Below are 26,312 nucleotides of genomic sequence, written 5' to 3'. Positions count from 1 at the left end.
TGACTAAATATTTCAATACATTTATATTGTAATCTACATAACTAACTATTCAAGATTTAAATAAATTTAAATACAAGGGACTATAAAGTTCTGCATTGTTACTGAGGGGGACTAAAAAATATTAAAAACTTATTTAATTTTCTGAAGAACTACCCTTATGGATCTATAAAAAACTTGTCTGGATTTTTTAGCAAGTTGAAAATAATATTGTGATAAAAAAAACCTTGGTGAAATAATACTTAAGAATTTTCTGATTATTTCTCCAACTAACCAGAACGAACATTTATCTTCCGTTCCAGTTGTATACATTTATGGGCAATACCTAATCTAAAGCATGATTAACCAGTAAACAAGGTTCAATCTTTCTTCCTATAAGCAGTTGATGGGATTTTTATGGCGGCAGTGGCTAATATTATAGTTCTCGGTATTTCTGGTTTGCGCTGTGTTCTTGATTTTATATTCATTTCTATGATTACCGGTCACTTAAACTTGAGTTAAATTGCCACAATTTGTCGAGAAATTGTAGTTGGTACGAACATGTGGGCAGAGATATGTCGAACAGTGGCGGAATGAGCATTAATTAAAACGATGGTGATTTGTTTTATTTATTGTTGATGGATTAACATGATCGAAATTTTCGTTTGATTTAAAAGGTTATTCTTTCATAAAAAAATATATATTTAGTCAAAGAGAAATGTAACTATTCTATTAAAGATTTCACAAAATTAGATAAGCAAAATTGCCTAAGTAATCGGTTAAAAAACCAAATTAATAAGTTGTTAATGCAAAAAAGAGTGGAACAAGTATAGTAACACGATTGTGACAAAAGAACTACGATGTCACAATATAGAAATCTTGAACCCCAATAGAACGAATGAACATTTGCGGAAAATAATCAATTTAATTATTATCAACGTGAAAGATGAATAGGACAAATAGAAAACTATAACGACATCTAAAAGAAAATAATAATTTGTATAAGATTATTCTTTTCTCAAAACTATATCCAATATACTGATATACAGGAGATGAGTCTATACTCACAATCTTAAGTAGTTTTTTTGAGTTTAAAAACAAAAAGGATCGGGGACAAATAAAAACAACATAAAAACATTTAAAATAAAAACTTAAAATTTTTAATTCATTTTGAACTTTAATTCGCGTGATTATAATAACGTAAACACACACGAAACAAACTGTTTTTAGTTAAGTAATTTCTAAAAAAACATACTGTTGGTATCCTTTTGTTCTTGTTGATGTGAGTAAACTGTCAAGTTGAATTGCATTGATTTAATCTCAAGAATTTTGGTTGTAAATCCCGAAACAGCGGCTGTTCGTTGCTTCAAGACGAAACAAGTGAGCGATATGTTGCTCAAAAGTATCAAATATCCAATTTGCACCGTATTTTTACACCGTTTCTTGGCAACTGGAACTTACACTAGACAACAAATTCTACGAGATCGTCGTGCCACGGCTGTACAAATCCGAAATAAACTTCAGTAAGTCCGGAATACTAACATAAGTGAACAAACAATTAGACGAAGGCTTAAAGAAGCAAAAATTTAAGCAGTCGCAGACCTGCAACAGGTCTGCTGTAAGCTATGGTTTGTTAGAACAGTGAGCGACGCATAACTCACAGTCAGTCGAACGCCGCGCACGTTCGTCAAAATCAAAGAAATGGTTCTCTATGATAACGGTTTGTTAGATTCTGCTAAGCTGCGCGCACTGCAGAGCGGTAGTGTTTTTATTAAGAAATTACTTAACAAATTTGTTCTTTTAAGGAGAAAAAACAATTTTGTCTGCTAACCAAGTTCCGTCCAGAACATTAAAAATCGATTTTTGGTCACCTTAAAGACGTGAAGATGTCATCAAAGCAGGAACTCATCCATTTGGAATTTGGTGAAGAAAACAACTTAGAAGTAGTTAAACTAACAACAATTTAATTATTATCAGATGATCAAAACTGGCCAGTATAGGAATATCACGATTACATAAACTCCTGAGTTTTCTAATTTGTATTTAGACGAAGATTGTAGTTTTGTTTTTACAAACTGTTATTTAGAGGAATTAGTATAGAATAATACACCGATAAATACTGCAGTTCTGTTATAACAGATGGAATTTATTACACAGACCGGCCATTATCAATGGAAGAACTTACCTTTTGGTTTAAAAATATCTTATTTTAATCTTTTCTTCTGATTTTGAACAACATCTCCATCATATAGAACAATATTACTTCGTGTACTCAGGCAAGAAGGATTCCTGCTAAAATTATCAAAATGTAAGTTCGCTCAGTTTTATGTGAAGTATTTAGGTTATGTTCTAGCTTACAATTTGTTAGACAACATCATGATAACTTAAAATCTATTAAACTTTTTCCCAGACCTCAAAATCAAAACATGTTCGTCAGATTCAAGGAAAAATAAATTTTTATCAAAAAAACATTCGAGATCATGCGAGGACTCTTGAGCCCATCCATAATGCTTTAACGTAATACAACAGAGCTTAAATGGACACATAATTGCGGAGCAACATTCATTCGAATTAAAAAATATCTTTGCCAGAGTCCAATTTTATCAATTTTTGACTCACAAAAAACAACGTTTTTATTTGCAGATGTCAGTGCTTTAGGAGCTGAAACAGTTTTAAAACAGATACAAGACAATGGTGAGTTGCACCCGGTGTCTTATTTTCCAAAGAAATTCACGCCATCGCAAGTAAAGAAAAAATCAGTTTATTTTGAGTGTCGGCAATAAGAAAAGCGCTACGGTATTGGCAAAATTGGCTAATAGGACTAAAGTTTCAGGTAATCACATCATAAGTTATTAGAAAATCTAGAAAATAAAAGCACGAATTGATGAAGATCTTGAAGACCTAATGTACTATTTCTCTCAATATGATTTTACTATTACATGTTCTCCAGGCAAAACGAACCAAAAAGCTGTTGCTCTTTCAAGAAACCCTTTTTATAATAATAACGAGGACATACTACAAGTGGCTAATTTGATAACCATGCAAGGTCTAAACGAGGATCAACAAAATAATCGCATTGAGCTATCTTTGGATAAACGTACATTTAAAAAGGGTAAACTTCTTTATAAAAAAACTAAGAAACAAAAGTATTTTCATATCTAAGAATTTTGGTTTACAGTTGGTTAAAAAAATTGATTCTCACTATGGTCATATTGGAATTATTTATATGATAGCAAATATACGACCTTTTTATTATTTTAAACATATGGATGCAGTTATAGCAGAATTTTGTAACCAATGTAATATTTGCAAAAAAACAAATCAAGAAGAAGTTGAGGTCGTCTATCACATTTAGGGCCAGCCAAAGAACCATATGAAGTCATGTCGTGAAGCGCTTAATTTTCCTTAGTGGTTTCGCTTTTTTTGTCGCACTTCGCTTATTTTCATCTGCAGGTCGTTTAAAAAAACTGTCCAAGGAGGTTTGTGTCTTCCTCCCTTTCAGAATATGCACGACCAGTTGCAACTTTTTCGGGATGATTTTTATCCATAAGCTCTGCAACAACGTCTTCCAATTCTAGCTCCTCTTCAAACCTAATTTTTCGTTGAACCACCGTATGCTGCTGCAAATGTGGTTCATCTAATTCCTTGGTTGTCAGCTTCTAAAACTGTTCCTTGACAAGTTCGTTCACATCTCTATCATCCACCTCCAGACCAATGAATTTTCCAAGAGAAACAATCTCATCTATAACTGGCACTTCGGGTTCCAGTCTTTCGCAGGCCCTTTCATCTACAGCCTTAGGCCACAGCTTCTTCCATGCAGAGGTTAAGGTCCTTGTTGTAAAACCTAGCCAGGCCTGCTCAATAATTCTTATGCATATTACTATGTTAAAGTGGTCCTTCCAGAACTCTCGAAGGGTAAGGTTTGTGTTCTCCGTCACCTCAAACAGCGCCGAAAAATGTGCTTGGTATACAACTTCTTAAAATTAAAAATCACTTGTTGATCCACGGGCTGTAAGATAGGAGTGGTGTTGGCTGCTAGGTAGAGAATCTTTATAAACTTGAACTCTTGGAGTAAATCATCTTCGAGATTTGGTGGGTGAGAAGGGGCATTATCGAGGACAAGAAGCATTTGCATGAGTAGGTTGTTTTGCTGTAGATATTTTTTAACAGAAGGGGCACACACCAGGTTTATCCACTCCACAGAGAATGTTCTGGTGACCCATGCCTGTGTATTTGCCCCCCACATAACTGGAAGTTTTTCCTTTAAAATCTTATGAGACTTACAGGCTCTGGGATTTTTTAAATGGTACACTAGAGGAAGTTTGATTTAACAGTCGCTACTCGCATTGCCGCAAAGTAGTAGAGTTAATCTATCTTTCATAAGTTTGTGACCTGGCATCGTCTTCTTCTCTGCTGTTATGTAAGTCCTATTCGGCTTTTTTTCCAGAAAAGCCCTGTCTCGTCACAGTTAAAGACTTGCTGGGGGATGTATCCTTTGGCTTCTATCAGTTCGGAAATCGTTTTGATGTAAACCTCAGCTGCTTTCACATCCGAACTTGCTGCCCCACCATGCCTGACGACGGAGTGAATGCCGGTCCTTTTTCTAAAGTTGTCAAACCAGCCACGACTGGCTTTAAACGAGTCTTCCGATTCATCATTTGTGGAAGTGTGTGGGATCTGCTTCAGCAAATCTTCGTAAATCGCTTGTGCCCTCTCATACATGATGCGTTGTGTTAAGGTTTCTCGTTGAAGCTGCTTCTCTGTCACCCACACCATTAGTAGTTTCCCCATCTTTTCATGAAGAGAAGTCCAGAGCTTAGAAATTACTGTAACGCCCTTAGCTGGCATTACACCGTTTATCACTCCTTCCGTTTAAGTGCAGTATATATCATTGATGTGGTACTCCTGTACATCCTCGCCAAGTCAGTAACTCGTACACCTTGCTCATGTTTTTCAATGATTTCACGTTTTAGTTCAATAGGCATTATCTTCTTCGAAACCATTGTTGCAAAAATAAATGTAATATTGTAATGTACAAAAAGCACAAAACACGAACCCAACTTATCAACAATACTTCGAAAATGAGGTAAACAAGCAAAGCAGACAGACTGAGGTCTATAGTAAAAATTTACATAGTGTAAATTACACCGATATCGAGAGTGCAATATGGTTAATATTAAAATTTAGATTAGATTTAGGTTAGTTAGAGTTAAATCCGAATTTTTGTCGGATTTAACTTCCAATGACATTTAATTTGTAGGTCCAAGTAGTAGTCACGTACAGACCCGTAAAATGATCTTTATGGCAAGGCCGTAAAGATCTATTACCAGTAAAACTACCTTTTATTTACAAAGCAAATTAGAAGCAGTCAAATAAGAGGTCTGAATTTGAATAAAAACCGATTCCTCGTATCTCAAATCTTGCTCTCATCTCAAAGCCAAATATCGCTCGCTCCGCGACTCGTATCTCAAAACACTCGTATATTAGGTCGCTCGTATATCGAAGTACCACTGTAAATAAAAGAAGAATAAATTGTCACATAGAAAACTAAATTGATAGTTGTTTCATTTCACTAAAATCTAATTTAATGATGCTTTCTAATTTAATATTTTTTGTTCTTGCTATTGTTATTGTTAATAAAAACTTGTTTTGAAGAAAAAACTTATAAAATCGATTTTCTTTTAAGGAGAAAAAATGATTTTGTCTGCTAATCAAGTTTCAGAATTTCAACATTATTTTATTAACTTTCAAGATTTGAGAGTTTGTACTTTCTGAAATAAATCAAATCCGATACACCTATCACGATTTTTTAGTTATTATTTCTGACTTAAATATGAGCTTAACATAACGATAATCTAAATAAAAGACCAATAGATCTAAGATTTATACTTGCCTTCCTATTTGATAATAAAGAAAGAAGTGAAATTTATTATTATAAATCATACCTAGACTTTTCTTAATGCATAAAGTACACGAGAACAAACCTACATCAATTCGTTATAGTTAAAATCAACAACAGAAATGAATTGAGTAAGTTTGCCTACGCGTATTACAAACCTATTGAACAACAAATCATTTTAGATAGATGTATTATAATGTGTAACAAGTTGCTTAATTATTATAAATACTTGTATGTAAAAATCGTTGGCACGTTGAGATATTGGTTTAAAATAATTCAAAAGGCTGGGCAAGGCTAATCAATGTCACATTCACTATTCGAGTACTCTATAAATAAAATTTAGACCGTGCGTTTTATCCGCAGATGCAAAAGGAACTCCCTCTACGCGTACGAGTGTCGCAAAATTGTCTTCAGTACTTTTGAGATTTGGTTCAAAAATTATTATACTTTAGTTGTGTGACACAAGTCATTTTATTGTTATCTTTAGGTTATAAATTTATTAAGATGTATTGTTTTAATTAAATATATGAATAAGTAATCGGTATTATCCCACTGTTTTTTTTTTATTTCATTTTTTTTTTTGTATATCATTGAACACGTATTTTCAAGTAAGCGCTAATTTAATTACCGTCAAAAAGGCATGCAAATTTTAAAACATAAATAAGATCTGTTAAATATTCTATTTCCACGAGATTAAACTATAACTGATTGCAACGAAAATTAATTTTTTTTTTAAATTAAAGTTTTCAAAAAATATTAAAAATTAAGAAATAATGTTAACCTGCAGATGTTTATCAATTTGCGCTTTGTGAACCAATTTGACGGTTAAGATACTTGACCTCGATCTTGTAGGTAATTAGCCATGTTTATGAGTTGAAATTTTGAGGGTACCATTACATCCCCCATTGACATTAGATTCTGATTTTTGGGTGCCTATGTAGTTAGTTATTATATATATATATATATATATATATATATATATATATATATATATATATATATATATATATATATATATATTACAAGATCCCAACTTGTAAATACACATTTTGGAGACGGCTATAGCCGTATTCCCGTTCTCCTCCGCCAATCTTCCCGGTCCAAGGCATGCTCCTCCTCCAAACCTCTCAATTCCATCGCTCTTCTAATCCCTTCATTCCACGATCTACCTCTTTTTCTTCTTCCAGGGGGCTTCCATCTGTGAAGTTTTTGGGACCAACGTTCGTCAGACATTCTCAATAGGTGTCGAAACCATTTTAAACCTCTTCTTTCTATTCCGTCAATGACCGTTTCTGTAGCATTCATGTTATTTCTTATAGATCCGTTGGTCTTCCTTTCCAGCCTTGATGTTCTAGCACTTCTTCTTAAATAATCCATTTCAACTGCCAACAATCTTCTCTTCAGGTCTGCATTAATTTTCCATACTTAGCTGAGCCATAACAAAGAACTGATTCAACCATGGTTTGCCGGATTTTTTTTTTGTTCCTTTTGGAAATGTTGCGATCCCACCATAAGGAGTTCAGATATCCTACAATTTTACGTCCCTGATTAATTCGGGGTTTCTCCCAAGCCGTTCTTATCAATGAGTGCACCTAAATATTTAAATTTTTCCACTTGTTTGATTTCTAAGTTCTCGCCTATCAACGAAAATGAAACGAATACTTTAGTTAAACAAATAAAAAGGGAACACTGGCAGAGCTTCTCAAAACAGATGGAACACGACTTCTATGGAACACAAAAAGAAATATGGATGATTAGAGGAAAAGGAAAAGGTATAAACGAACTAATAAAAACGAAACACATTCAGAAAGAAACATGGCAGACTACTTTCGATCCCTCTTTACTAAAAGCGAAGATAATGAACCACCAACACCAGAGGTGAAGAAAGGTGAAGGTGAAATAAGTATTGAAGAGGAAGAGGTAAAGGGACCTTTAGGAAAATTAAAAACAGAAACTCGCTAGGAGAGGACAGAATACCAAACTAACTCCTAAAGTACGGAGGACCAGATCTGACCAAACTAAACTAAAACTTATCAAAAAAAAAATAGGATAAAACAGAATTCCTCAAGAACAGAGGTCAAGCATCGTTATACCTCTTTTCAAAAAGGGAGACAAATCGCACCGGGAAAATTACAGATTAATTGATTTATTAAACACACCACTAAAATTATTAACCAAAGTGATAACAACTAAACTGAATAAAAACATACCACTAGCAGAAGATCAACAAGGTTTTAGGTCGCGAAAAAATCATTAGAATACAACAAACCAGCATATGTATGCTTCATGGACCTTAAGAAATCTTTTGACTGGGCCAAGTTAAAGATTATCCACTTATTGTACGCAAGATACATACCTCTAGAAAAAAATCAAAACGATCGAAAATATGTACCAAAACAACACAATAAAAGTAAAAGTAGAAGATAAACTAACTAAACCTATTGAAGCCGGTAATAGGATAAGATAGGGAGATTCCCTGAGTCTTCTACTGTTTAACCTTATTATGGATGAAATAATAAAAAAAATAAGAACTAAAAAAGAATACCAAGTGGGAGAAAAACAACTCAAAATAATCTGGTGTTCAAACGACGCAATACAACTCTTTCAAAGTGAAGATGATTTACAACGTATGCTGCACCAATTTATTATAACCGCCAGAAAATTTAAATTGGTTATTTCCCCAAAAAAGACAAAATACATGGTTATAACAGCTTATTTATTAAGATGTAAATTGAAGCTGGAAGGTGATGGTAGAACAATTGATGAAGTTTAAATATCTAGGCATTATATTATCTAGCTACGAAAGCTCGAAATAGAAGTAGAAGATCAAGTGAATAGAGCGAACAGAGCTGCAGGTTGTCTGAATGAAACAATATGAGGAATAAAAATAGTTGAGACTGAAAGAGACGGTTCCCCAATAGGAAGACGATCAGTAGGAAGTTCACGAAAACGATGGAACGACAACTTGCTGGAGGCGCATTGAAAAACAGAGAGACTTATGTCTACTTAAAAAGAAGAAGAAAAAAAAAAGATATTCTTAACCTTAAGTGTATTTGTCGATGACTTACTCTACGTCACTAAAGTAACTGCCGGTACACATTCATCACGGCTTAGATTTCACGATCCATGTCAACTAACTAACATACGCGAAGCATCAAAACAATTTATCGAATATTTTTCAGTCTAAAACTTTTTAATTTTTTTATCTTCATAGCTATATATTTACCTGCTTGTATACCATTAATAAGTAAACATAAGCTAATATAAAAAGGAACATATAAGATAAAATAAACGACGATTCATGAAGGTGTTGTTGTGAAGAAGTCTTTCTAGTCCTCTCGGTATGCCCTCAATTCACATGTCTCCACTATGTTGGATGGTTTGATCTAGAGCACCATAGTCGTAGCTGGAGGCAGACCGTTTTCCCCATTTATGTAGGTTGTGTGCGCATACTGCATGCCCCGTTCTTATTCGCTTAAAACTTTTCCATATGTTTCGTGGCTGGTTGAAACCTTCAGGTTTCTGGGCTGGGTCAATAAGGTTGGATACTTCAAGTGGAGCTTCTTCAGTCCACATCGTACGTCATTTGAAGGTAACATTGCATTATCTGCTGTTGCACTGTTACTATAGGTGGTTTTCTGACTGGAAGTCGGTTTACCGCTGAACTCAAGATTTATTTGTGGATTGATACTATTTATTTTCGAATACTCACTTATTAAGACCTTTTGTTTTCGTAGAGGATGAGAAGCCAACATAATGAAGTAGATTTGATCCAGCCGCTAATTATTCTCATTGCTATATTAAGCTCCGTATCGACTATCTACACGTGGCGACTATTTAACCAGACCGGTGCACAGTACTCTGCCAGAGAGTAGACGAAACTTAGCAGATATATATATGTTCGTAGTGTGTCCGTGTGTGTTTTTTTTTTTTTTTTTTTTTGGCCACATTGCGAGAAGAGACAATGACAACTTAGAAAGATTAATTGTATGCGGAAACGTAGAAGGACGTAGAGGCAGAGGACGCTCACCTATCCGATGGTCAGATCAAGTACAGAAAGCCACTGGAGAGACGTTTTCCGAGTCCATGAGAGCAGCCCAAAATCGCAAGAGATGGAGAGAATTGACAGCCCGCATTGTAGGAAATCACGATCCTCAGCAATGAGGAAACGACAAGAGAGAGAGAGTGTGTCCGCAGGTGCACCCTAGTTAGTACCACAGAGATTCTGAATAAGGTTATTACTAGTACCTATTTTTTTTGCAGTTATTATTAGATGTTTTTTAAACGACAGAATTCTATTTAAGGTAAACCTCAGATTTTGGGTAGGCTTGGTAGGGTAGTGCTACGTTCCTCATTTTGACCTCTAGTTCTTGGTTTGGCTTTTGGTTATTAAGATAAGAACATCTTACCTTAGTTTTATTTTAGTTAGGTATCAGGCGGAATTTTGTCAAATATCCATATAATTGGTTGAGGTCGTTTGTCACAGCACTTTTTGAGTAATTTAATCTGTTGTACTGATATTGCTAGGTCGTCAGCGTAGCCAAACTTTTTTGCGTCAGTGTCAGCTAGGTCCGATATAAATATATATATATATATATATATATATATATATATATATATATATATATATATATATATATATATATATATATATATATACAGTAAAACCTCCGTTAACCGAAATAATTGGGTTGAGGCCGTTTCGGATAACAAGAATTTCGGTTAAAAATAACATTGTTTTTTATAATATTCTTGATCAAAGTATTGGTATTAAAAAATACTATGAGTTGATTTCGTAATGTTTTCTAATAAGTAAATCCAAAATAAAGTAATAAAATTAAGGAAAATGAACAAGTTTAACATGCTTTTTTAAAGAAATCTGCTATTTTTTTGCGTTTTCGTTTGACAACGATGTTTCTCTCTCCCTCCATCGTTAATTTGCAGAACGTCATGAGTTTGCCTCATTCGATTGTTCGACGAAACGTAAAGCAATCTGAAAAGGACAAAACTTTATGTAATGACAACAAAAATTAAGAATCTAGTCGTGTCCCTAACTAATTAGGCCTACTGTATAAAATTCTTTCCTCTAAAGTATTGAAAATCTCGTCGACGGTCTTGTGCTGCCTGTTGCCTCTGGGGTCGTCATCTTCGTCATCGGATATGCTCAGGTTGTCTTGATAAAGAACCATATCAATGATGTCCTGGTCGATGAATTCACGTTCTGAGTCATCAGCTGCTAACCAGTCACGTATCTCTTCTTAGTTAATTTCGTCATGTCCCGGCATATTTTTAATGAAAGGTTTAATTTCTTCTGTCGTTTTCTTACCATTTTCTTCTTCAGGATCGTCAATCAAAATCTTATCAAAAAGTTTGTTCCAGCATTTTTCCAAAGTTAAATTTTTTATTTTAGTTTAGTTTTATTGTTAAAGATTTGAGAATTTCGGGAACACTTTTGGATTAATTCGTCTCCTGTCATAACAGATGTCTTAAGAATGCTTCTCTATAATGTCTCTATGACTCCCTGGTCTAACGGTTGGATTTAGCTTGTGACATTCGGTGGCAAAAATCTGACAATTTTTGATGACAATTTTTTGATTTTAAAAAGGATTTTACACTTGGGACGAATTCATTTTTAAACCATTCTAAAAATAAAGTGGTCGACATCCATGAACTTTTTTGGCTTCTATACCTTAAAATGCCTTTTCGGAAATATCTTTTAGAGCTCTTGGTTTTTGTGATTTCACAACACACATAGACATCAATTGGTGAGTGAAATTAACGGAATTGTTTACGTTTTGCGACAAACATTTACTTTTTATTGACGAAATTATTGAAATTGTTAGCCGTTTCGGTTAAGGGAGGTTTTACTGTATATATATATATATATATATATATATATATATATATATATATATATATATATATATATATATATATAATAATAATAATAATAGTCTCCCGTTTTATACCGCTGTCGCGGCTTTGGGAGTATAGCAGGGTAGTCTGCTATATCTAGGGCCTACGGTATACAAGGAAGGTAACATGGCCAGTGCTACGCTTCAACCGTCTATTATTACCCCTGGTTTTACCCAAGGTACTCATTTTTATTCAGGCTGAGTCGACCTGGGGCCTATAGACATTTTTAAAATGTCTAGATGTTCTTGCCGGCGGTGGGATTCGAACCCCGGACCACCAGCTTGCGAGTCAAGCATCCTACCGCTTGCGCTACGCAGGCCCTTTATATATATATAATATATAATAATATATATATATATATATATATATAATATATAATATATTAAATATATCGGAATATAAGTTGAAAAGCATCGGAGCAAGGACGGATCCTTGGGGTAGTCCATTATTTAATTTTCTCTGTTTGTTTATGCCACTACCATGAATTACGTAGGGGGATTGATCAGACGTCATGTTGTTCACTAGTTTCAATATTTTTTGGCATGAAATTACTTTGGTTAACTTACATAGGAGTCCCTCCTTCCATACTATGACGTAGGCAGCTGTCAGATCCACAAAAGTACAGCCGTCTTTTGTTGCTTTTGGAAACCTTTTTCTATATGTGTAGCTAGATTTAGGACATGGTTATCGTAGCTTCGATTGGCTATGAAACCTGCTTGTTCAATTGGGATATTTTTAAGAATTTTTGGACCTATTCTGTTTAAGATAAGTCGTTCCAACAGTTGATAGCAGTAGCTGAGAAGTGCTGTGGAACGAAAGCTTTAAGCTTTATTAGGGATTGGATATTGGGTTTTAATACAGATTTTGTTCTTTTTAAAAGTTTTTGGTATGTTTCCAGTTATTAGGATCCGTGAGTAGAACGTAGTCAAATATTTCGTTGTCCTTTAGCTAGATTATAATAGAAACTCAGGATGTATCCCGTTAAACTCAGGTTTGCGCTTTGAAAAATTTCATGTCTCGGAGGGCTAATGTTATTTCTTCGGTTGTGACATCGTGGGAGAGTTTTAAGTTAAGTCGGGCTGTTTGGCATGAATAAATAAGTTAATTTTTTATACATTTTGTGTGTTATTTATCACGTGTATCCCTAGATAGAGTTTCTAGATAGAGCCCCTAGACATTGCTAGCTATTTAGTCTGGGAAATTGTGGTTTTCGAACGGGTAGAGTACTTCCTCTAGTTTTTAAATAGGGTTCAAGACTGTCTGCTCGACTTTTTAAAGTCAATTTTCTTTGTTGTTTTATCCTTTTATCTTTCCAAGCTTTAACATTTGTAATAGATCATTAACTACGTCTGGGTCACCATTCTCTATATAATCATTGTAAAGTTCTTCACATTCAATATTACAGCCCGAGATATACTCTTTGTGGTAACCTCAAGGTCTACACGTTTTTGCAGTTGATATTACCGCATCTACAAATGTATCGTAGCTTTCAGGTGTAGCTGGATCCCATCTTATAACTTTAACAAGTTCAGTAGATTATTTTAGACAGTCTATTTTCTGAAAGTTTCATCTTGATCTGGGAATTTATCGGATTATCGGAATGTGAATACTTACTTCATCTATCATTGGACGATATTGGCTGGGTACAAAATTTGTCAGGATTTTTGTTGTTATATGGACAGGTTGATTTTAAGAGTTTTGTGTTGAGAAACAGAGGTCTGGGTTGTATGCGTTTTTCCACGCTGCAGATCTAAATGGTAATCTGTCTTTTGTATCAAATATTAGACCAAGGTTGTTTTAGTCAGACCACTCTACAAGTGCTTCGTCATTCTCATCATTGCTGTGATATTTCTACATCGTATGAGTGCTATTAAAATCTCCCATATAAACTGTCGGAGGGTGAAGATGAGGCAGTACTTCAGAAAGCCATTGGATTTCTGAGGGCTTGTATATATTAGCAATTGTGAGTTCTTCTGTAATGATTTGAATGTTGACCTTTGAATGTTTGCAATTATAGAATAGTATTACATTTTTTTAATCTCATATTATACTTCATTCTTCACTTCACAGACAAAATTTATATCAAGTTAATCATCAATACACGGCCTATTTTTACAAATATGTTTTATCAAAGATCGCTGCTACTGGTTGTTGGATTAAAATATGTCTTAAGAGACAATGGTAATTTTTATAAACTGAAATGGAAATATCAGCATTACATTATGAAAATATCTCGTATACAAAATGGAAGTCGCAATTGGGTGTGCCGAAACAAGCATAAAGGATGAATAGAAAATGAGATGAATGGATTTTGCGTGAGTGCTGTTACATAGTAACAAATAAAGTGTTAGAATTAACACCTAGATGCGGCTTCTGCTAGGTGGGATTCTTGTCATGTAACTTATAGTGGGGACATCACCAGATACTTCGGAATGTTAAGTGTCGGAGGATTTTATTTACAAAGTGATCCAAAATGACAAGCAAATAAAAAACACGCTTATTCTCTTGAACGAGTTGATAGGCTTATTCTTCTGTATTTTATTATTATATTGAAATGTTATTTTATAATAGCTCAATATTTTTTAAGCATTTCCTGTAACTAATTGCCTTAATTTCTGAGTTATTCGTAATTCTTTGAGTCAAATTAATTGCAACAATAATAAGGTGAAATTTTATTAGGTTGCTCTAATAATATTCAATGATGCTGATATTAAAAGAGTAGAATTTTGTCGGTGGTTACAAGAACAAATTCAAAATAATTCATTTTTCGTTGAAAACATTTTATTTGCAGATGAAGGTACTTTCCACAACAATGACTCTGTAAACAGACTTAATTTCACTATTACTCAAATTTTAATCCACACCTGATTCTCACCCATAGTCAAACAAGATGGTCGTTGATTGTTTGGGCTGGAATTCTTGGAAACTGTATTATCGGACCCTACTTTCTTGAAGATCATGGAAATGGAGAAAGGTATTTATATTTTCTTCTTCTTCTTTTACTTCTTGGAGATCTTTCGATCTGTTTAATTCTGAAGCTGCCTCTGGTTAATTTCCTGGGAAGTAGATTGCCAACTATCCCTCCATCTTTTAGGTGGTCTTCCGGGAGATCTTGAACCGGGCGGGTTGTTTTCTAGGGCAATTTTTGGGAGTCTATTCTCATCCATTCGTCTTACATGATTGTACCACATTCTCTTACGCTGCCTTCCCCATCTTACAATATTTTGAATTTTGCACTGCTCTCTGACGTATGTATTTCTCACCCTGTCTCTTCTTGTTTTGCCTACTACATCTGAGCGGATCTTTTGCTATTGTCATACATTTACTTTTGTTGGTAAAAATGGTCATATTTATTTGGCGGCTTATTTGAAAGAGCTGTCTCTGAAGATCATCTTCTGATTCGGCAATAATTGCTGCATCATCTGCGTAACACACCATACCAATTCTTTTGTTGCCCATTCTGTTGTGCCATTGTCTAATTCCTCCCGGTGTTGGAATATTTTCAGTGAATTGGTCTCCTGCTCTAACTTTGGTTACATTGTTGTTATTTAGGTTATGGACTATCTTTGTTATGTTGGTCGGTGTTTTATTTTCTATTAATATATTTTGAATGTCTTCCAGGCGAACCCTGTCAAATTCATCAGATCAATGAAGCAAATATACGCTGGCATGCCGAACTCTAGAAAAAGCCAGAAATATTGGAAGCAGTACCATGGAAAATACGATTACATCACTATACAATGTGTAACCCTTTTTTGATGTTGCTAGAAAGGTCACCAATGGATATACTGCGAACGGCAGATATATGGTTGGGTTATGTTAGGTTAAGTGGTTAGGTTAGATGGTTGGTGGAGAGCGAGTCGTGGGTTCGAAACCAGCTTTTGCGATTGGTACTTGGCTCAACAGATTTATTACAAGAGATAAAAGAAAATAGGATAGACAGTTAGTTAGATAAATATGGTAAAAGTACGATCAATAAGAAGGAAAAGATCGAAAAAGGGCACCACTTAACTTTTTGTATTTAAAAGAAGAAAGTTAAGAAACCTTAGATCTCGAAGAAAGTGAAGAAAATACAAACAATGTTCTGAAAACCAAAATAGAAAAGAAATAGAAGTTACTACTATTGATTAAATGTTGTCACACACTCGAAATATAACGAAATAACAAATATATTCGGTGAAAATATTTCACACGCTTACCTGAGACTGATACTCCTTAATTTTCCTTTCTGGTCGAAGACCAGAGTATCAGCCTTAATTAAGTAAGAAAGAAAATACGTTATTAAAATCAAAAACAATTTACGTAGACATATAGTTGAAATATACAAACATAAAAACTAATAAATACTGTAGTTTAATAATTGATTGAATACAAAAAAAATTAACAATAAAAGGAAAAATAATCCTCCAACATACAATATGCAAAATAGGTGATTAGTAAAGAGGGATAATATGCTGTTAATTAAAAATTCAATGAAATACAAAATAAAAACATTTAATCTTTACTAGATCGGGACTTAACTACAGTTAAGGAAAACTTTAAACTCAATAACTTAATTTAACTCTGACAACTTGACAATATCTCTATAATAGCAATGGTAAAAACTCTTTGTAGCGAAACGAGAAGACAAACGGGCACTGTAGTCTATTTATCGAATAAAACTGGCACTGTGTTTATTAAATTAAATTTCGGCACTGTGGTTGTCAAAATGCAATGACCCTATAAATAGGAAAGTAAAATAAAGTTCGTCTAATCTTCTTAGCCTTCTTCTTCTTCTTCTTATTGTGCCATCTTCTAACGAAGGTTGACGATCACTTCTTTAACCGCTTCCCTATCTTTTGCAACGTGAAATATCTGTTCAACACTGAGGTTAGTCTCAATCTCTAATATTCCTCAGCCAAGATTTCTTCTTTTTTCTCAAGCCTTTTCTTCCCTTTACTCTTTCTTGTATGATGACGTGCAGAAGAGAGTATTTATCGTTTCGAAGTATGTGGCCAAGATACGATTTTTTCTTATTTTAATTGTGTTCATAAGCTTTCTGTCATGTCCACCTCGTCTTAACACTATATTCTTACTACTGTTGCGAATTTATTAAAAGGTTCAATATTTATAACACTTACGGATTTAATTTATTTCTTTATTTATATTAACTTATCTGACAATAATTTATTATATTCGTACGTAACAAATTCGCGAGCGCGGCTCTTGAGAATTAACTAACTGTCTTCAAAATAAAAGTTCCCTCATATTTATACGAAAACAGCTGCTCTAGAATCCCATGGATTTTGACCTCAATTGACCTGGTTTCGCCTCGAATGGACAGGCCTAATTCCGGAAGATTCGAATGGAACCAGTTTTTTTTTTATTACTTGGAGTTTATGCCAGCTATTCGAAAGGTCTCGTATATTCTAAAACAGAACAGCATTAGTCATAATATAATACGGTTATTTTAGGCCAGGATAATTATCGTAACATTGCCCCCCTCTTAAAAGATGGTTCCTCCTGGAACCTTGTCGGGACTGGAACCGGAACTGTATGCTGGTATCGGCAACTGGACCCTCTTTTACAACTTCCAGTTGTATAAAAATGACAAGGGACGGTTTTCTCTCCGCACCAGTAACTATGCGGATTGCAACAGACTAACACCTGGACTTCGGTGTCTTTAAAGATCTCCTCCACCATATTTCGGATGACCCTCCAATCTAATTGGCGGCACTCCAACTTTGGCATGGCTAACTTTTGCACGTCGGACTCTAGTACGTGCTCTCTCAATTGAAGTAAAGCTTCCCACACATCTCGGTAGGTAGGTTGGTCACGGGCAGTGTCTTTTGTTACCAGGTAGAAAAGGTAACGTGATGCATCTTGGAGTTTCAAGGTTTTACCGGGAGCTGGCACCTGGCATTGAAGTTCTGCAACTCGACCAAACTTCCTTCGAAAGACGGATGCCAACCCTGGTGCGTCTTTGATACTGGCCGGGATGGTAAGGGCCAGCGAGTAGTCATCGGGGAGCGCGAGTAGATCTTGCTTTTCTTCAGTGGTAACACCATGTCTTGCTTTACCGGTACCTCCATAGGCACCCATGAATTCCTCAAACGTGAGGTCAGACACGTCTTGGACTTGGTTTACTTCCACTTCTTCATCTACGTCGTGGTCACCTTCGAAAGACGCCAGCCGGTTATGGTGTACTATCATCGGCTTTCCCCTCGGAATCTTGCTTATTCGGTAGATGACATCGTTGATCTTCTCCATGATGAGGTATGGACCTTCCCAAAACTGCTGCAATTTGGGAGAACAACCTTTTCGCTTCTTGGGATTATACAGCCAGACTTTGTCGTTCTTCTTAAAGCAACCCTTTTCGGCTTGTGTATCGTACCGTTTCTTCATTCGGTCGCTAGCGATCTGAAGGTGGGAACGGACCAACTCATGTATATCGTCCATTTTTCTTCGTAATTCGATCACATAATCCTCACCTGCTACATCTTCTCCAGGTCGACACCCAAATTCTAGATCACAAGGTAGTCGCATTTCGCGTCCGAATAGGACTCTGGCTGGTGTCTGACCTGTTGATTCGTTAACAGCAGATCTGTAGGCCATTGTGAAGAACGGAAGGTATTGGTCCCAATCTCGCTGATGATCGGACACCATCTTCGTCAAATACTTGCCGACTGTCCTATTCATCCGCTCTACCATACCATCAGATTGCGGATGATATGCTGTAGTTCTTGTTTTCTTCATGCCTAGTCTATCACATATTCCTTGGAATAGATCGCTTTCGAAGTTCCTGCCTTGGTCACTATGTATCTCCAAAGGCACTCCAAATCGGCTGATATATTCTTGGATCAACTTATCTGCAACGGTGGCGGCCTTCTGGTCGGGAAGTGCGTAAATCTCGACCCACTTAGTAAAGTAATCCATTACTACCAACATGTACTTGCCTCCATTTTCACTTTCTGGAAATGGTCCAGCGATGTCCAAAGCTATTCTTTCAAACGGGCTTCCAACATTATATTGTCTCATAGGAGCTCTCCTTTTCCGGTGAGGCCCGTTACTCGTAGCACAAATAGTACATTTCTTACACCAGTCTTTTACGTCGTCGGAACTGTTCATCCAATAAAACCGTTCCCGAATTCGCTGAAGGGTTTTCCTTACACCAAAATGCCCTCCCGATGGACTGTCGTGTAACTGACGAAGTACTTCCGCTATTCTGCTCTTTGGGATCACCAACTGTCTTCTCTTCTCTGAACCGTCATCATTTTCCAGGACTCGTTTAAGCAAGCCATCTTCCATGATAAATGAGTCCCACTGGGCCCAATACGTCTTAACTACTGAGCATAGGTTTGATATTTCTTGCCAAGGTGGTCGACGGTTTTCCTCTTTCCATTTTCGAATTTTCTGTATAACTGGATCTCTTTCTTGTTCTTCTCTGATCTTAATAGGCGTCCAGTCGTCGTTGACCATCGTTGTTCTTAGCACTGCTGCTTCCTTGGATTCCGTTTTGTTGCAGTGGGAACACTCTACTGGGCATGGCCTTCTGGAAAGAGAATCAGCGTTTCTATGGCTAACTCCGGCCCGGTGCTCAATCTTAAAATCGTATTCTTGGAGTCGTTCGATCCACCTGGCTATCTGACCCTCTGGATTCTTAAACTGCATCAACCACTTAAGGGCGGCATGGTCGGTTCGGATTAGAAACTTTCTGCCATAGAGGTATTGATAGAAGTGCTCTACTGATTTAACTACTGCTAGAAGTTCTCTCCTCGTGACGCAATAATTCCGCTCAGGTTTTGAAAGAACTTTACTAAAATATCCGAGGACTCGTTCCTGTCCTCCTTGAATCTGAGACAGCACTCCTCCAATTCCCACATTACTTGCATCTGTATCTAAGATGAACTCTCCTTCTGGCAGTGGATACCCTAAAATTGGTGCTGTTATTAAATGCTTTTTCAAGGTCTCAAAGGCATTTTGGCAGTCTGTATCCCAGCGGTAATCTCTTGCTTCCTCCGTAAGTCGCGTTAATGGCTTAGCGATATCTGCAAACTTCTTAATAAACCTCCGGTAGTAAGTACATAGTCCAAGAAAACTTCTCACTTGATGTTTGTCAGTTGGTTTTGGCCATTCCTTAATGGAATCGATTTTTCCTTTATCCACGGCCACTCCTTCTTTACTGACTATATGACCCAGATAATTGACTTTACCTTGAAATAGCTGGCACTTCTTGGGGTTTAGCATCAATTGGGCAGCTTTAAGTCGATTAAAAACGTTTTCTAAATTCCTCAAATGATCTTCGAATGTCTCCCCCAAGACGATTATGTCATCCAAATAAACCAGGCATGTTTTCCAAGATAACCCTCTCAACACATTTTCCATAAGCCTCTCAAATGTCGCAGGAGCATTACAAAGTCCAAATGGCATAACGTTGAATTGCCACAATCCAGATCCTGTGGTGAAGGCTGTCTTTTCTTTATCGACTGGGTCCATTTCTACCTGCCAGTATCCAGACTTCAAATCTAAAGTAGAAAACAATTTACTTCCAGCCAATGTGTCCAATGTGTCATCGATCCGAGGCAGAGGATAACTATCTTTCTTGGTAACGTTGTTCAGCAAACGGTAATCCACACAGAACCTCGTCGTTCCGTCTTTCTTCTTAACCAGGACCACCGGAGAGACCCATGGGCTCGTAGAAGGTTCTATCACCCCGTCTTTCTTCATTTCCTGAACAATCGTTTCAGCTTCCTCTCTCTTCGCCTGTGGTAATCGTCGAGCTGTTTGACGAATTGGCTTAGCATTACCAGTATCAATTTTATGCTTAACAACGGTAGTTCTTCCCGTCTTTCCTCCTTTCGGTACGAAAATATCACGATACTGCCGAAGAAATTCCCTTAATTTCCTTTTCTCCATCTGATTTAGAGACTGTCCTGCAACTGCAACCATTTGGTCGAATTTGTCGTTGGAATTATCAGATGTTGTCGCCTGACGGATTATGGATGTCACAGGTACACAAGTTCCTACCTTTGTCTCTTTCTTGATGGTCACTGGGTAGTCGTTGACATTGATAAGTCTCACAGGAATTTCTTTAGCCGAAGTCACCAATTCCTTTCCAATTATGATTCCACGGCCAACCTCATCGTCGTGGTTCCAAGGCTCCATCATAACAGGTCTCCCTTCGTCTACAATTCCCTGTAGTCGCGCTACTATGATCGTTTCGCTTCTCGCAGGCACGACTGTATCTTCTGTAATGGCTGCTTGCACAGTGTTGTCATTATGTGGATGAAGAAATACCTCCTCGTTGCCAACTTTGATTACCTTATTCTTAAAATCCAATTGGAATCCATGCATATTCATTACGTCCATTCCTAATATAACATCCTCTTCGATGTCAGCAACTATAACAGTATGGACAAACTTTTCTGCCCCAATTCCCAATTGTACCTGGATTTCTCCATGAATGTTGGCATTTTCACCTGTAGCGGTCCGAAGTCGTAACCTCGTTGGTAACAGTTTCTTCCGGCTGTTTATAACTGTCGGGCGTATAATGGTTCTGGTCGCTCCGGTATCCACCAACAACGTATGCTTTTTACCATTTATGTCTCCATCTACATATACACTATCTTCACGACATTTCAAAGAAGCTATTAGTATGAGAGGGTCTTTGGAAAAGTTCTGGGTCGAAGCTGCCCCCCTAAGGCTGACCCGTTCTAGTTTTCCTGATGGTGAGTTTCTTGATTTGCGTCGTACCTAGGGTGCTTACAGGAGCTTCGTACGTGTCCTATTTCGCCACAATTCCAGCATCTGATGGTCTTCGTTTTCTTGTATGTCATGCTTTTCATCATATTAACGAGCTGGTCAAGTTTATCTTCCTCTCCTTCCTCTTTTACAGTCCTAACTTTACTGTACCCTCCAGAGGCCTGCGTAGCTGACTCATATTCGAGGGCGGCGGATAAGACATCAACCAGCGTCTTGTGACGAGCTAATCGTAGTGTTCTCTGCATTTCATGATCACGAAGACCATCAATAAACGTTTGAACGGCCAATTTTTCCATCATGTCTTCGGGAGCTGTTGGATAAGCATATCGTACTAATCTGGCAATATCTACCTCATATTCTTGAAGAGCCTCATCTTTCTTCTGTCTACGATTTTTAAGCTGCGACTGATATACATGCTCCAAATGTTCGTGGCCATATCGCATATTTAACCTCTTCTTCAGTTGTTCGAAATCATCGGTCTCCTCTACGGCTATGGTCTGAAGCACATCTAAGGCATCTCCTCGAAGAGCGATAGTCAGGTTTACAGCCTTTTCTTTTTCAGACCATCCATTTGCTCTTGCGGCTGATTCGAACTGTTTCATGTAGTTGTTCCATGATGATTTTCCGTCGAAAGTTGGGACTTTAACATGAATAGAACCTCCACTTCCTTCAAATTTCGGCCGTGTCTCCAACTTAAATTTCGTCTCGTCTTCTTTTATCTCCACTGTAATCGGATTGTTACCTCTCTCTGCTGTCCCTGTTTCTTCCATCTTCCTTTCCATCTCTTTAATCTTTTCTTCGAAGGCCAACTTATCGGCAGCAACTTGGTTTTTTAACGAAGATATTCTATCGTCCAGGGCAGACATCTCAGAAGTGACTTTAGAGATTTCTGAAGAGATGTTAGCAGAAACTTTGCTTTCCAGGGAAGAAATCTCGTTAGAAACTTTGCTTTCTAAAGAAGCGATGTCGCCGGAAACTTTCGAAATATCGCCAGAAACTTTGTTCTCTAATGATGCGATATCACCGGAAACTTTGGCTACATCAGAAGAAACTTTCGAAATATCGTCAGAAACTTTGTTCTCCAATTTCGAAATCGACGAGATGACAGCATCTTCAAATATATAAGTCTCTGGATCTAGACCTTCTTCTAGCAAAGCGTTCTTTAGTCGTTGGACTAACTCAGCCTTTTTTCCGGTAGAAGCTAATTCTCTGTCTTCGAGATGTCTTCTTAAATTCGTCACTGTGAGCTCATAAATCGTAGCCATTTTCACAATTTATTTTACGTATTCACTTGTATTATTATTATAAGTCTAATTTATGTTCGATCCCACTCTGACACCATTTGTTGCGAATTTATTAAAAGGTTCAATATTTATAACACTTACGGATTTAATTTATTTCTTTATTTATATTAACTTATCTGACAATAATTTATTATATTCGTACGTAACAAATTCGCGAGCGCGGCTCTTGAGAATTAACTAACTGTCTTCAAAATAAAAGTTCCCTCATATTTATACGAAAACAGCTGCTCTAGAATCCCATGGATTTTGACCTCAATTGACCTGGTTTCGCCTCGAATGGACAGGCCTAATTCCGGAAGATTCGAATGGAACCAGTTTTTTTTTTATTACTTGGAGTTTATGCCAGCTATTCGAAAGGTCTCGTATATTCTAAAACAGAACAGCATTAGTCATAATATAATACGGTTATTTTAGGCCAGGATAATTATCGTAACACTACTTAATATTTATAAAGGTGGACAAAAATATGATTTCAAATTCGTAAAAGATCGTAGCAACTCTCAAAATTTTTCAGGTAACATACAAGTGTAAAATTATATAACTTACAGTTGTTGATAGTTTACCTCTTAAAAACTCACTGACTCCACACTTTTATAACAACGTTCGGAAGATTTATTGTATGATTTAAGAATATAGTATAGTACTTACTTTACTTTATCGTATCCGGACATGTCATTCATAAAATTTCGGCCCAGTATCGGGCTACGTCGGTTCCATCTTTGTTGGCAAGCCACAAATCTTCAAGGGTACATCGATGAGGACAGTTTCTGCATGTAAAAAGATGTTCCATATTGTGTGTTTCTCCACAGTGACAGTTCACATCATCTTGGTCGATTTTTCCCCATTTTGCCATGTTTGATTTTACTGGAGCGACCCCCGTTCTTATCCGATTTATAGTTTTCCACGTTTTAAAGTCTAGGGACTGGCCGGTCCATTGAACCTGGGGAAGAGGAAAATACTCAGGCGGTTCATCCTGCACTGTTCCAAGGAAGCTTTTCCTAGATTTTAGTCGCTTTCGTGGTGTTCGAGCTTTGTATAGGGCATGCCGCTCGTCCGCGAACTGTTTAAATTTCTCCAAGTGCTCTGCAACGCCTCTGCGTGTTGAGGGTTCTGCAAAACCCGCTGCTTTATATGGATTTGAGAGTGGCGTTGGTTTCATGCACCCCGTTACTATCCTGCATGTCTCATTTAGCGCAGTATCAACTTGTTTGGTGTGGGCAGATCTGCCCCGAACGGGACACGCATATTCAGCAGTTGAGAAACACAGTGCCTGTGCCGTTGTTCTTAAAACGCCAACACGTGCGCCCCATTTACTTCATGTTAGCTTTCTGAGTATGCTGTTCCTAGCTGTTACTTTCCCTCTCGTTTTTATGCAATATTGTCTGTAGGTGAGGGACCGGTCCAGAGTTACTCCAAGATATATAGGTTGATTTGTGTGTTCTAATGTATTACCATTCCACGCAATTTGGAGTTTTCGCTTGGCTTCCTTTGCGCGAAGGTTGAAAGCGCAGACTTGGGTTTTAGAGGGATTGGGTCTCAGGGAATTCTGCAGGTAGTACGCCGTTATTGTTTTTAAGGCAGTTTCGAGTTTCTTCTCCACTTCTTCAAAACTATTTCCTCAAGCACATATTGCAAGATCGTCAGCATAGAGGAAGTGCTTGGTTTTGGTCGGCGTAGGTTGGTCGTTTGTATATATATTAAAGAGCTTTGGTGCTAAAACACTTCCCTGTGGAAGGCAATTTTTTTTAACCCTCCACCTATTTACTTTACCCTCCAGCATAACGAAAAAAACGTCTGTTTTGCAGTAAGGAATATACGAATACTTACGACCAAATCTACGAAAGCAGCCCCTGTTACAAGTTTTTTTTCAAAGCCCTCTTCAATATGTTCTGTTAGTGCGAGGATTTGACCGGTGCAAGATTTGCCGGGTCTGAATCCTCCTTGTTGTGGGATGAGGTGCTTGTCGACATTTTTTTCTATTCTGGCCAGTATGAGTCTCTCGTATAGTTTACAAAAATGACATAACAGCGAGATAGTTCTGTAGCTACTGGGGTTTTCTGGGTCCTTTCCTGATTTTAACAAGGCTATTACTTTAGATTTTCTCCATTATTTTGAAATTTCGCAGGTTTTGCAGCACATCTTATAAAATTGCAAGATCCAGTTTTTTGCTCCTTGGCCTAGATGCTTTATTATTAGATATAGTATAATATTTAGCTTGAAGAAAGATATTATATACTTCTTCTTCTTTTGGTGTATATTCGTTTCGAATATTGGCGATCATTCTGACTATAATTGTTTTATTAACTGATGCTTTAAATAGATTAGTTGTTGTTGTCGAGGTGCCAGAGCCAATAAAATAATCATTAACAATATAAGATATGTCGATGATACCGTAGTATTAGCAGAAACAGAAGACCAACTAAAAATATTGATGAACATATTATCAGAAGAAAGTCACAGGCTGGGCTTGGACATTAACTTTTCCAAAACCAAAATTCTGGTATTCCACAAAAACCCCCATGAACAAGTTACACCTAACATACAAATAAATGGTATCACCCTTCAGAGTTCCCAAAGCTTCGTATACCTGGGCAGAGAACTAAATAGTCAACTAGACCTCTCAAAAAAAATAAGAAGACGCATTGAAATAGCAAGATCTGGTTTCATGAATATGTGTATAATGCTCTGTAACCCCAAGCTATCAGTCTCAATAAGATTGAGAACACTAAAGTGTTATGTGTGATCTCTCAGTATGATGTCAACAAATTAAATTCATTTGAAATGTAGATGTACCGCTGAATGCTAAGAATAAGCTGGACCAGCAGAACTACGAATGAAGAAGTACTGAGAGCAATGAACACACGCTCTCATCTGGTCAACACTATCAAAATTAGAAACACGTCATATCTAGGACATATAATGCGCCATAGAGAATTTGAGCAGCTCCAGGTAATATTAGAAGGCAAGATTGAAGATAAAAGGGGCATAGGACGAAAACAAAAAATCTTAGACCCACATAAGAGAAAATGAATTAATTCATCAAGCCCAGAACAGAGAGAAATTTGCCATATTGATCGCCAACCTCAACAGAGAAGGCACTTAGGAGGAGGAAGTTGTTGTGGAGAACCATTTCCTTTTTTAACAATGCTATTCTTCTTCTCCCAATTCCTCGCTTTCCGAATACTTTGCCTTGAAGGATTATTTTCAGTAATCTGTATTTAGTGCCGTTTCTCACTATGTTTCCGATATATTTTAACTTTCTCCTTTTAATCGTATACATCACTTTTCTTTCTTTTCCCATTCTTCGTAGTACAGTCTCGTTGGTTCTCTTGTTCGTCCCTGATATCCTTAGGATTCTTCTCTATAGCCACATCTCGAAGGCTTCAAGTTTTTTCTCCATCGCTTCAGTAAGTGTCCAGGATTTAACTCCGTAGTATAATATCAAGAAGATATAACATCGTAGGAGTCTTACTTTT

This window comes from Diabrotica undecimpunctata, chromosome 3, assembly GCF_040954645.1.
Source record: "Diabrotica undecimpunctata isolate CICGRU chromosome 3, icDiaUnde3, whole genome shotgun sequence".
In the NCBI taxonomy this organism is placed as follows: domain Eukaryota; kingdom Metazoa; phylum Arthropoda; class Insecta; order Coleoptera; family Chrysomelidae; genus Diabrotica; species Diabrotica undecimpunctata.
Note: the sequence above shows the minus strand (reverse complement) of the source record.